The following is a 14,555-nucleotide window of genomic DNA, read 5'->3' as shown; positions in this document are numbered from 1 at the left end:
GTACATACGCAAGGCTAAGGTTATAAACGTCCATTAATAATTATTAATGGAATTTCGAATGTGTGTTACTTGTAAGTCCTCGTTTAACGCGGTAGATGCTTTCCTGAAAAGTGAAAAAACGCATTAAGCGAAAAATTTCCCCCACAAATGTAACGATCCAGTTTGGCGAGATACTGCGAGATGGAAGGACACATGGCTGAGGGTACGCTGCCACGTTACTGCGTGTAATTCCGCGTACTGTGTTGTACCGCCCTGCCGCGCAGCCCAGGACAGTAGTTCGTTGTCGACCGCTCACAAATCGGCGTTATAACGGCGCGCGTTCCGCGTTATAACGGGCGCGTTCTGCGTTGTGCGGAAAGTGTTATAGTAACCGCGTCATAGAGAAAACGCGTTATGCGAACACGCATTAAGCGAGGCCTTTGCGTACACCGTACTCCTCCACAAATCCCCCCAACTCCACCCCCCCCCCACCACTGCCTGCCCCCCCCCCAATCTTGCCTGCCCCACCCCCCCTCCAAAATATAATTTAGAGCAGGGCTATTGATATTAAACTGTGTTTTTGTAAACACTGGTAGGTGGTGCGTGAAGCGTATAATTAAATGTTTATGCAGCCTGCCTCGCGTTATCGCCTGCATTTTCCAAACGTGATCCACATACATTAAGCAAATAGCGCCGTGGGAATGAATCAAAAACAGATATATAATTGAATAGAGAGTAAAAAAAATAATCCGCACTGTTCATTTGAAAGTTAACTAACTGGAACGTACACGGCGAGAGACATTTATCCTCAACACGGGTGCGATGCAGGAGTGGAAAGTGAGTGAAGCCAGAGTGAAGCGCGAGAGAGCGAGAGCGTGAGAGAGAAAGAGAGAGAGAGTGAGTGAGAGAGAGAGAGCGTTCGGTTGTCTGGATGTTGAAGTCGGCCACAAGAGAGACAAAGAATTGGTCGACTCCATCGGAATCTTGGAGCAGAAATGAATATCTCACGCAAAAAAAGAAAAACCCCATGCACACGTGGGACTGTCTGGTATAAAGACTGGCGGCTCTCAACAGAAACACCCTGACTCATTTGTGAAATATGGGCTCGACAAAGACATTCTGATTGTCTCTCTCTCTCTCTCTCGAGAGAGACAGTCAGAATGTTCTTCATCGCAAAGGCTCGCGGGCCACTGGCGGCCCCTGGTGGCCTTTAGTGCGGCCCCTGACGTACGGCCCCCGACAATTCACAACACGTGAATTATTTTGCCTTGCAGGTGGTGTGCCGGCTCTCACACACTGATGGCTTATGGGCGAAAAGTTACCCCCCCCTCTCCCACCTCTGAAAATTAGCGGAGAACACTGCTCTACAGAGATGCTTCAAAATATCCACCGATATATTAACTCTACAGAGACAACCCTGGCTCTCTACAAGCAGCCTGGCTGTGTTGAGATACACACTGACTCTGCGTTGATGCTCTGACTCCCGAGTAAAATAGAGGCTTCATCAAGAGCCTGTGACTTTCTGGACACAGACAAGACAGAGATATTCTGACTCTGCGGGGATTGATGTCCTAGCCCCACGTCAACCTCTTTGTACCGTCCCCATCATTGTTGCAAGTGCTGTTAGAGAGCACCTATTAAGGCCAGCACGTCACACGAGGAGTTTGTGTGGCCAGCCCTTGTCACCCAGGCACTGATGTTTGTTGACGAATCGTACCAGATACGCACGGAAGGCCGAGTCGACCTAGGGGAGGCCCAGAACAGGTTCAGATAATCTCCGCCGTCGCTAGCCGCAATCGTGAATCGAACTCGGGTTTCTGGGTTTGCAGCGCAGTGCACTAACCGCTCTGGCACTGCTCCAGGTCAACGTCTCAAAACATACACGAGCAAGGACTTTCACATACATTCCAGTAAAGAGGCAATTGCTCAACTCCCGGGGTGTCGGAGAGGCTGCCACGTGCCGCGGGGTGGTCGCTCATTGCCGTTTGCGTTGGAGCGTCTCTACACGGGGAGCCCCCGGAGGTCAGAGGGCTGAGCCCCCACCGCTAAGCTCCTGGGTTCGAATCTGGGTTTCAGACGCGCGCGATGATTGTAGCTGGGTCTTCAACTCGCGGATGAGTTACATCGAGGCCCATAAACTGAGTTGTGATTATTACCGGGCTCTCAACTGTAGTGAGATGATGCCACCAACGTGGCTACCAATGAATAACACAGAGGCCCATAGATTTACACAGAGACCCCCATAGGCTTGCAAAGATACGCGCAGACTGAGTTGTGATTAAACCGGGTTTCTGAAAGTGTCGTGAAATGATGATTCACAATCGGAATTAATTTGGTCTGAAAAAGTAAAAGCTAGGATGAAGTGATATAAATACAGAACGACGTTGCAGATGCGGACCGTCGCATATCCGCCCTGACCAATTTGTTAACCGCTCACGCCCTGTGCGTTATCTGCGCTTGGCGTTGTGGCTGTTACACTGTCTGCATATCCGACCTGTCACACCGTGTCCGACTGTAGCTCAGTCCCCAGTGAGTTGGATGGCACGTGCGTACATAATTGTCATGATAACGATGGTAATATCTGCCGTCGCGGACGCATCTGCATCGCTTCAACGAAGACGTCGGGCAATAAGGTCGCGCAATCGACCGACGGTGAAAAGCATTTTTGTACAAATTAAAATTTGTGTCACAGTCAGAGGTGGCATAGCCGTCCCTAGGGTGCGGCGAATCGGGGAAATCGCTCCGGGTCCCGTGCTTTGGGGAGCCCCGCATTCCCCCCCCCCTCCCGATGGGGGTAAGCGGTCTTCGTTCAGACCGCCTCGATTCGCCGCGCATCTGTCACGCAAATCGTTCGCATTTTCTCGGCGCCGAAATACAAAAAAACCGAACGAATTAAAAAAGATAAATATATATTCTTGTTTATAAAGAAATAAAACAGTACATCACAACCCCTTACCTTTTTCATCTTAAGCGAGGGAGCGAATAAAAAAAAAATCTGCCTTTTTATATTCTCGGCAAGGAACAAGAGATCAAACGCTTCCGCTCAAGAGCCTGAGTGGGTATTGCGGCACTAGAGGATGTGTCTTCTTATGCAGAGGGATGCGGGCTTGTGGTGTTGGTGAGGGCGGGGGAGGATGCGTACAGCAGGGGGCTAGAGTGGAGAGACGGGGCGTGAGGAGTGGTGGTCCCAAGGGGTGGGGTCTTGGGACAATGTGTGCGCGCTGAACCGCTTTCGCGTCGTGCATGGCCAAATGTGCTCATCGAAGGACAGCACAACAAACTAAAGACACACAAAACAAACATGCGCGAAATCGTCCTCGCTATTGAGACGCCAGTACATTGGGATTATTTTGGTAATTACCGTACAAAATGCATGGAATGTTTGTTTCTTGTTCTTCATCATGCAGAGCCCCCACCCGTTGAGAGACTGACACGGCAGACGAACGTAGACCGCAGACAGGCAGCGGACATAATAATTATTAACATTTATAAAGCGCCCTTAAACAATCGTTCTCAGGGCGTGCTATGCGGTACAGCAGAATAACTGAGTTGGCATCGCGCACGGAGAGCCGGGGAGAGGCCGATGGGTGGGTGGGTGGTGGGAATGTTGCTGAGGTGGAGCTGGGGCGACACGAGGGAGGGAGGGAGGGGGCGGTGAGAAACAACTCAGGGTCGAGGTCGTTAGGGATAATGGGAGAGCTTCCATCACAGACGGCGGGAGGGTTGACCCCGCGAGTGACCCCCCCCCCCCCCTCGCGTGCCAATCGCACCTGGACAGGGTCACCTGGCAGGTGAGGAGGCTGTCGCTGGAGCGGGCGGCCACTCGCGGTGAGCCAATTAGCGCTAATTACCAACGCCGGCTTCTCACGCTGAGCCATGCGCGGCCTGCTGCTGCTGCTGCTGCCGCTGCCGCTGCTGCAGGGAATGGCGATTAGTGGCGGTGGGACGCATCTGAAAAAAAAATGTGACGGAGAGAGGGATAGAAGTAGGGAGGGGGAGCTCTGCGTAGATGCACGCAGAGGCGTAGTGTCTCTGTGCGCCTTTGTCCGCTCGCGTTAGGGCTTACAGGGAGTCATCGGCAGCGCCCGATCCCCCACCACCACCCCAATCTCCCCAATCTCCCCGGGTTCAACTTAAGAGGCAACCCGAGCGTAATCATCTGTCCCAAACGCAACGCAAGATCCCATCATTAGCCTCAAACATTGTTGCGACTATGGACCCCCATCCCCCCCCCCCCCCACGTCTAACAGAGAGGCGATGGGGGGCGATCGGGGGAGGGGGGGTGGGGGTGGTGGTGATCGGTCCGTTGCCTGTGAACATCTGGCTGTTCACCACCGTTGCTCCATGCAAGGCTGAATGATGAGACACTGCGTGCGTGGAACCAAACCGATTGAAGTTGGCGGGTTGCTGATGGGATGCGTAAAAAAAACACCAAAAACAACAACAAAAACAGATGTTTGTATAGAGGGACAAAATCTGTTGTCTGTGTGGCTATCTGGACATGCAGTCTGTGCATATTCATTCGTTGGTAAGGATGCTGCTGCTGCTCCTTTGGTAGTGGTGGACAACCAACAACAACAAGAAGCTCAACACCTCCGTCAACAATAACACTTTGTGGCCGTGCCTCTCTCTCTCCTCTCCTTTCTGCTCCGCTCTGTCCTTTCTGCTTCTTTCTCTCATCCAATTGCTGCTTCTTTCTCTTCTCTGCTTCTCTCTCTCTCTTATCTCCGTTCTGCGTCTCTCTCCCCTCTCCTCCGTGTGCCTCTCGCGCCTGACATCACAGCCCGATTCTGCTTCTTTCAATCCGCCTCGTTTATGTCGCACGTGGCCAACTCTTTTTGCATCCATCCCGGCTGCGTTGTTTTTTACAGCGTTAAGCTTCGCCGAGGAAATAAATGAATAATTCGCAAATTTTACCCCGCGTGGTATCTAACGCTGGGGTAGGAGAGGAGGGGGGGGGGAAACGCCACAATGTACCACGTGTGCAACTTACTCAATGCCGCTTCTTTTCCTACAACGGCGTACGGCGGGTACAATGGCTCTTATTAAATCATCGCTCTCTTCATAACGTGACATGTACGGAGCACCCGTGGGTGGGGGGGAAGGGGGGCGGGGGTGCGTGTGTGTGTGGGGGGGGCTAGCTCGTACGTCTTGTCTCGGCATAATGGGAAATTACAGAAGGTGTCCACCCCGCCCGCCCGCCCGGCCGCCCGCCCGAACCTCCTCCACTCCAAATCCACCACGGTTATTCTCTCGTCGCCGGAACTTCAGAAATACGAGGGCTTTACCCTTGCACCTCGTGAGCGGTGGAAGGGTGGGGGGGGGGCAATGGAGAAAGGAGAGAGTGAAATCACCGCCAGCGTCTCCCCAGAACAGCCCCCCCCCACACATTAGCGGTTGTCAAGAGCCCTTCGGTGATTCACTGACGGGGCGCGATTAAACTGAGAAATCCGCGTGCATCGCGCCTACAATCAGAGCTTCTCGATGGCTCTGGCCGGGGGCCCCCGGACAGACGACGCACGTGGAGGACATTCCATTTAAACGGTCATTTGAAAGCTAATAACGCCGAGGGGGGGGGGTGGGGTGGGGGGCACGATGCATTACCCTCCGAGGTGCGTGCTTTACGCAACCGGGCCTGGACGTAGCGGCGGGGAGCCGGGGTCACGGTGAAACGCCGTAAAACTTCTGCGGGACATTAACGGAACCGTTGCTCGGTGATTTACAAGACGGGTACATCGCAGCCACTTTAAAATGAAATGCTTCACGCCGGCGTTATTTATATATTAATGCATAAACGCCAGCCACCACCATCACCCCGTTTTCAATTTTGTGCTCCCACAACAGTTTCAGCTCACGGTGGAAATTACACACCTTTCACAATATTTGTGTAACATTATTAAAAGGGAGAGGCGGGGTGTGGCGTGGTTAGGTCGGTGGGGGGGGGGGGATGGTGGGGTTTATGAATAAAGTAATACAGTGCATGGAATTGGGCAACCTCGCTCACTCACTCGCACGATGGAAAATAATAGTGATTTTTTTATCAAACGCGTCCCGACCTCGGCTGCTTAGACAAAGAGGCCCAATAGCAGTCTCCCGTTCTCGCAGCAGCAGCATTGTCACAGCGACCCTTCACCCCCCCCCCCGCGCCGTAGGTAAAGGCGCCGCTTGCGAGAGAGGGACACCTGGATTGGAGAACACACGCGGGTTACGTTTGACCCAATTCATGCTGTTGAGAAAAAAAAAACTGAGCGTGGCTTCGCACGTGACGCATCGCTACGAGAAGGCGGTGGCGGTCGGTGAAGGAGAGTGACTCAAGTGGCAGGCCGTCGAATGGAACGCGCGCGTGGCGGCACGCGATCCGCCGGGGGAGATGGAGCGATGACAATCGCCTTGCGTGCAAGTTTGCCGGGCGCTTTGCTGTCGCCCTCCCTGAAATCGCGGGAGGCTTTCATCCAGCAGTGGATTGAGAATGGCCGTCGCCGCAGCAGATGATGATGCTGATGATGATCGTGATGAAACTATACTCAGCTGATTGTAGGATTCGGCGATGTAATGCTCTGGTGCAAGCGATGAAATCAGGGCCTCCTTCCCCTCTGTAATTTGCTCCCCCCCCTCCCTTCCCTCCCCCGCATCATTCTTCGCTGGCCCCTCCAGGCTCGAGGGCCGTGGTGCAGTTGCACCGCCTGCTTCCTCGACAGCTCCGCCGGGCGCCGGTGAGTGTGGCCGTGATGGCCCCACCGGTGCTAGAATCTGAAGCCAGCGCAACATTCGCTCGACTGTGGAAGAACGTTGCGCGGCGTTGGTAGGGCTTATTTAAAAATTAATGTGTCACATTGCCTTGGCTTGACAGGCCTTAGCAAATCCTGTCCAAATACTTAGAAATTAATAAGTTGAATTTCCTGGACTGCAAACATGTTATGGATGTCACGCTCAATTTTATACTGGTTGAACAGTTATTTTTTTCATACTTACACTTTTTTGGGGTGAAAAAATTCTGGCTGTCGTGTGAAGTGTTCGGGCCTTCCACCAGAAACCACCTGGACAATGATTCGTAATTAGTTTATTTTGGGCTACATCGTGTAGGCGGAATGCCAATTTTTTTTACTGTAACCCTCCGCCACCCCGACACATCCAATCAAATCAAGTTGTCACGTGGGCAAATATGCCAGTTAATTTGCTTCATTTGCAACACCGGAAAGATTGCGTAAGCCGAAAAGTGCGCAAAGAAACGCGGGCGGCTGAACGGATCGGAGAGAGCACGCACGTACCTACGCGCACGCACGTACGGACGCGCACGCTGGAGACGTCACCATGATTGATTGTTCAGAAAAGGTCGACTTGGGCAGCACGCGTTACTGGATGCGACGATGGCCAGCGGTCGAGACTCATGAAGGAGTAGCAGCCAAAGGAGGGAAACACACGCCCGAGAGAGATCGTTGACCGCGTGGATGGAGCCGAGACATCAGCTCGCGAGACACACGGGGTGGTCTTCATCCAGCAGTGGATAGGTCCTGGCCGACGACCACGATGATGATGATTGTAATTGTAATAAGCCAAGCAGAAACCACCGCGTGATGTGTTTGACTCAGGATCAGTTATGGTGGATCAGCTGCTGATGCTGGGGCGTTTAACAATGCACATCGCAGCTCGCACACCACGCCTCTGTTTCTTATGGATATTTCCAGGTGGCCATCAATCTCAGCCACCAGGCTTTCGAGAGTGGCGAGCTTATATAACCGGAGGTGGGATTAGAGATTCCGTCTCACGAGGAGGTTGACAGAGATCAGAGCGATGAGTCGGTACTGCTGGCATCCTGAGTCCAAAGTCTGGGCGGCCGCCCGCTATTAAACCACATTTCATTCTCAGTCTGAAGTTGCGTGAGTTAATGACCTCAGACTCGTCGCCAATTACTTGCACAGATACCCTTCGACTTACATAGACACATACAGACTTACACACATTGCAATGGACTCACGTAAACTGAGCTGGGATTAAACCAGGTTCTCGAGTGAAGTGAGGTGATGGCCTCAGCCTGGTTGCCAATGGTTGCACCAACAAGTCATCATATTACATTCGGATTTCAGTCATGAATCGTATTGCGAAGCTGATATTCAACAAACACTGGCTTGACCGACCCGTGACAAACATCGCTATAGTGGGGCGCGTGGGAAAGTGCTGCCCTCCCCCACCCTTCCCCCCCCCCGTGTGTGGCGAAGATGTCACTTGAATGGATCCCATGAGTAGCTCTGCGACATCTACTTCCGCGGACAGTTCTCCGACATGGAGGCTCACAGTGCTCTGCGCTAGAGTTCCGAATGGAAGCGTCGTTTCGTTACCACGTGACGCAGACAGCACTGATCGTCATGAAATTTGGTGGGGGGGGGGGGGGGGAAGACACCCGGAATATAAAAATTCACGGAAAAAAAACCTTGGATCGATCAACGTGAGACGACCGCTGTCAACAGAGCAAGGGACGAAGTTGCTGAAGTGAAATCCGTAATTGTTCCGTAACGTTATCTGCTGGGACTGTTCTCTCACGCAGGGCGATCCACTTCGAGCTGCGAGATCTCTGACGCGTGAAAGGTTTTGATCTCAGGGCGGCGAGTGCATTAATTGGAATAAAACTCGCAAATGAGCAAAAATAAAATGTGTACGCGTTTGATGAACCGCATTGTCCGGGTGGTAAGACGCTCAGGAAAGTTCGACGCACCCACAATGCCGAGGGTTATGGGCAAGGTCCACGTTGCGACATTTCCAGGAGCGAACGATTTTAACCGAAATTGTCATCAATTGGAAAGTAAACAAAGAATGGAAGCGGGCTCGGCTTGACATTTGTGTTCATTGGGGAAGCTCGGAACAAAAGGAGATCAACATTTTGGACTTTGTTTGTTTTCCAAATTCGAGTTAGCGTTGGGTTTAACCCAAGCAGCCAAAACATGTGGTTACAATCGACCCCGCTGTTGATGCAGAGTCGTAAAGAGCACGCCACGTGTTAACCGTTATGCATAAATGTTCAAACATGGGTCCGACGTTGCACATAACCACTTGCTCGCTCGCTCCTTCGATCACTCGCTCGCTCTTCAGCGGCCAGCGACGAACTTAGCGCGAGAGGGTGAAACTACGTAGGGTTGGGGTGATAACAAAAACAAATCAACCCACCACGATGAATAACAGACCGTATGTATGCTGAACTTATTTCGTAACGTACGTAGCCAACCGTGCTCGTCGGAGGTGTGGTTATCGATTCGGACTCGTCTCTCGCTCAAGCGGCATAGGCGAAGTTGCGGACGTGGCTAGAGCGAGCGAGACTGTGCATGGCTACCAGAGGCTCCGTACAACTCTTTTCCATTGCACAACGAGCCGTGCCGAGCCAGCTTGGCCGCGGCGCAGGAGGCGCCGGTATTGATTCTCCCACTGCAAAAAAAAAGCCGAGCCGTGCGGCCGATGCGACATGGCAATGAATGACTGGAGGCGCGGATGTGAACCGTCGTTCACCGCTAAGTGGTAGTGACGTCACCACTGCGCTTGTGCCATGCTAGGTGCACTTGGAGGCACTTTGAGAGTGGCAGAGCGAGAGGTCCGTCCTGCCGCTCGTACAGAGAGAAAGAGAGAGACAGAGGACGAGAGATAAATATATTTAACGACACGCGACGATGTTGCAGCATCGCACGGTGCTAAAACTCTCAGCCTTGCGCAGACCACCAGTTCAACGAAACTGAATGTGTGGCCTTTTTGTTGTTGTTGTTGTCGCCATGCTAGACCACCGTTTTTCTATTTGAGTGGGTAGGTGGTGCAGTTCTCCTGAGCTTGTGGTCTGCGTAAGGCTGAAACAGCTTTTGTGCATGCGATGCTGCGCGTCTGTGTGTGGTGTTGAATATTGTCGGTTTTTCTGGCCTGCGCTAATGTTTCTGTTGGAACGGGATTTCCCCCTGTCATTTACAGATTTAAACGACTCATGCATAGAAGGAGACATCACTTTGATTTATACTCACACGTACGTACACACGTGTATACGTATGTACACAGCCATGAAGACAAAGATCCCCTGAGTGCCCGAACGGAATGTTGGGACAAGTGCTGTTAGCGAGTTCCTATGAAGGCCGACACGGTACACGAGGCATACCATCATACATGCAAAGACAAAGATCTCCAGTATAGCTCGAATGGAATTTTGGGGCAAGTGCGGTTAGCGAGCAACTTTGAAGGCCAACACGGCATACGAGGGCGTGGGTGGCCACCACCACTCCGGGCCACATACACGATGAGTTGTATACAGGAGCTAGATAGGTTTCTACATTTCACGACAGAGATGGCGACTGTTTTAATTTTTTTTCTCCATCCAGCAGTGGATCGATCATAGCTGATGAATACGAAGATAACGAAGACCCACTTCTAACGAAATGCGCAGTGTACGCTGGGGTGTAAGGGGCATGGTGAACCTGGCACCAGCGGCGTAGCTGCCGGGTGACGCAGGGGGTGCGACTGCACCGGTGCCCACGTGCCCGGGAGGGGGCCTTGGTGCCGGGCTACGAAGGGGAAGGGGTAAGCTGGGAAAATGCGGGCAGGGAGCCTTGATCCAGCAGTAGATCGATGATGGCTGGAAGATGATGATGATGATGATTGACGGTACCACTAAACACAACGTGTTTATGTCACCAGGCTAAGGCCCGCTGATGAGGCCCAGGGTGGCGTGGCCGCCGCTGCCACTTCTGCTGCTGCTGTGGCTCAGCCGAAGGGAACAATTTCAGTGGACGCGGTAAAATCTAAGCTGAGCGAGTGGTTTTTTTAAATTCTCTCCTGCTCCTCCTCCACCTCCTCTCACTCCGCAGCCCCGGCTCTAGCCGCCTCTTCCCTCCCCCCCCTCACCAAGCCAAGGAGGCAGGTGCTGGGGGCACAGAGGGGTCCTGTAACCACTAGGGCCCCCTCCCCCATCACCTCCCTTCACCCCCCCCCCCCCCCCCCCACATTCGAGGGTAGTCCCAGCGTGGAGCGGCCAACGGTACCACAGCTGCTGCCGCTGGCTACAGCCTCGCATTCTTGAGAAACAACTGGCTTTTGCAGCCGCTTCGAGAGCGCGGGGCTTATTTTTTGTTTGTTTGTTAAGCAAGCAAAACACCAAAAAAGACGAGAATGTTTACGCGTTAATTTGATTATTTTCCCTGCAGAGTTGCTAAATAAATAAATATTGTTTCAACGTTTGCTCGCGGGCAACTCTCCGCCCCCACCCCGCCACCACCACCCCCCCCGATGATGATGATGATGATGAGGTGTCGATGCCAGAAATTATACCGCAAATTACTTAATTAGGATTGCACAGCAGCAGCAGCAATCATCACCCACTCCTGTCAGACTAATAGTTGCCCGCTCGCAGGCCAGGCGCCGAGTCACCTTGTGCTGCACGCAGGGGCAGCTGCCGCCGCTGGCGGGGAGGGTGCCCCTGAAAATGTTCGAGATTCGGCATGCGATGCGATGCGATGCACGGAGGAGTTGCAGCGGCGGCGTTTTAAGAAAGCGGCCGAGTAAAAAAGAAGAACACGAGCGCCAAAGACAAAACAAGAACGGTGTTGTTCCCTCCGCCACTTGCGCAGGGTGGTTCGACCGAAACAACGGGCCAAAAGGGAGACGCGCTCTGCCAAAGAAAACATAAAAAAGGGAAAGCAGTTTCCGCGCGAGTAACGCTAAATCCGTTTAAGGAGCGGAATGTGTCAGCGAGCACGTCCATCGGGGACAGATGGAGCGACGGTCCGTGAGGGGTGGTGAACATTTGAGGAGGCCTTCCATCCAGCGGCGGATTGAGCGTGGCTGATGATGGCATATAGGCTGTCACGGTGGCGAGATGTTAACTTCCTCGCCTGGTACACAGGAGGCCGTGGGTTCGATCCCGACCTTGATGCCTGCTGTATATTTGGAATGTGCGCGTCCCTCTCCCCGTGGTCGCGTGCATTTTCCTTCGGTGCCTCCGGGTTTTCCCTCCACATTTCGAATAAAAATGCGTTGAGAGTATTTGCCTGCTATAAATCCCCACTTGACGATAAAGCCACTTTGCTGAGCGATCATTTGTGGCCAGGTCGCTTGTGAAAAAAAGAGCTACGTAGCTCAGTGGGCCTTACCGGATAAAAACAACTTTTAGTTTAGTTAAGACCAGTGGTTCCTAACCTGGAGTGCACGCACCACCTGGGTGTGCAAGATGCCCTTTCTAAAAACCAAAGGAGTGCAGGCTGCATAAAAAAGCCCACTGGTTTAGACTCTGCTCGGATCACATCCCGGCAATGATGAGGTCGAAGCGGCTACACCGCTGCCAGTCGGGTCCCCGTCACACGAAAACGCAACGCTCCCCCCTTCCCTCCCCCCAGAAAACTCCGAATAATCCCAACACCGCGCGGTCTGTCCGGAGTAATTGGGCGAAATTCGGCTCCGACCAATTTACCGTCGCGGAAAGAATCTATGCGGCTGCTTCGTCGCGTCTGCTTCTGCTGTTCATATATCGCATTGAGCGGCCTCTCATTGTTGGCCGGGTAAAATGCCTGGGCCGCCCCATGCGATTGATGAGGGTAGCAGAAAGAAAACAACAGTTCCGGACGCTCGCACCCTCCAACTCTATTCACCTCTCAAAGGCAATTTATTGTTTTACCGATATCAAACGCAGATAGGGCGCAAGACAAAGCGTGGAGGCAATTACGGGCGGCAGGCGGTGCAAGCGACGGTATTTAATCAACGCGCCACACTTTATCCCACGCAAAATATAAATAAACAACTCGCCGGATTTTTTTGCTGCTGATGTAAAAAAAGAAAGAAAGATGTATTTATTTAAAAAAATATTTCACCTGGAACAGCTCGTTCGCAAATAGTGTCCACGGCAAGCACCACGGGTGATGCTGAAAATGACTCGAGTTGGGAATATAGCCAGCAGCAGCAATCATCGACTCCCTCCCTCCCCCCTCCCTGCCCCCACCACTCCCACCAGCTCCCCTACTGAGAATACTTGGCAGGACCCTCCTGAATAAGGAGTCGTCAGACTCAGCGCGAGGCTTGTCCTGCATAAACAAGCGGAATAAAACAATAATAATGAGTAACATCTGTAACTATTGTCGGTATGTATCACGCTCTGAAGATATATGTCACACACAGTCATACGCGTTTGGCCCTGCCAGCTATGCCCAGGGAGAGAGAGAGAGACGTCGGTCCCGTTGCCACCTCGAACGTTCGTGCCGGGCACCCGGCTTGGCTGAGAGGTCAGGGGGCCTGGTCAGGCACTGCTGAGCGCCTCGGTTCGAGCCTGAGTCTTCAGCCTCCGCCTTGCAGATTAAACTGCGTTCTCAATTGCAGCGCATTGATGATACTCACAGCACCAGTCACCGAAGACTTACATTGAAGACCTCAAAGACTTGCGTAAAATTATATACGTGTTTAAAAAGACGGCGATGTATTTAGAAAGATACCCATGCACTCATAGCGGGTCTGATGAAACCAGGTTCTCAGGAGGAGGTTGTTTGATGGTCTCAGTCTGGTCACCGATAATAATACAAACAACCCCATCACGTTAAATTTGATTCTGGACTTAATTTAGCGTTAAACCATTTTTTTTATTCTGACTGTTACGCCACGAACATTACTTTCGCACGAAGAGCGGGGATTGGGAAAGTGTTGTCCCCTCCTGCGTGGAACGGAGTGTGACATGGAGAAGGGATCTCAGACGTAGCTCTCTGGTCTCCACTTCCGCGGGCCGGTTGGTTGCTCTGCGAGAGATCCGAATGGATTCTTCGTCTCGTGAGGCCGAAAGCCCCTGCATCGGGATGAAACTGTAATAAATAAATAAAAACATATAAAACCTCTCTCGGAAAAAGGATAGCGATGGTGGACACAACAGCGGGCGCGCCATCGGGTGGCGATGACTCACTCGCTGCGTCGTGACGATGCGAGATGATCCGGGGTCAAACCGACATCATCAGCGGTAACAAAAAAAAGACCCCCCCCCTAAATAAAACGCGGGTGTGGGAGGGAGGGTGGAGGCGTGGTGGTGATGGGGGGAGGGGAGATGCTCAAACGACTCGAGGAGCTGCTTGCGTGTTGTTTACCAGAACGTCGTTCGCCGATCCATCAGCGCGCACCGCAAATCACCGCCGTAATGTGGCGTGATCGATGATTAATCATTAATCACCAGCAGCACCAGCAGCCCCACCAAACCCGCCAACACCACCAGCACCGCCACGGCCGCCGCTATCGCCATCAGCCGCTGGCGTGACCCTTGTTGAGCGTTGCGGAGCCGTGGGCAATTTATACCGCAGCCGCAAAACGACGGGATGACTGTGAGATGGTAAGCGGGCGGGTGGTGGTGGTGGTGGTAGTGTCATGTGGGAGTGGGGGGTGCCATAAGGAGAGGGAAATGAGGCAGTGAGTGTCCTGCAGGGAGGGGTACATTATGCGGCCTGGATCAACGACAGGACGTTATCTCTCGTGAGAAGGAATGACGCTGGTTCTAGACGATGCTGCTGCCGCTGCTGATGATGATGTATGAAAGGATAATGTTAACGATGACAGACCAGACGACGATAATGATGATTGTGATAACGCAGATG

The sequence above is a fragment of the Petromyzon marinus genome, chromosome 44 (assembly GCF_048934315.1).
Source record: "Petromyzon marinus isolate PM22_M1 ecotype Great Lakes invasive population chromosome 44, UKy_Petmar_22M1.pri1.0, whole genome shotgun sequence".
NCBI lineage: Eukaryota > Metazoa > Chordata > Hyperoartia > Petromyzontiformes > Petromyzontidae > Petromyzon > Petromyzon marinus.
Note: the sequence above shows the minus strand (reverse complement) of the source record.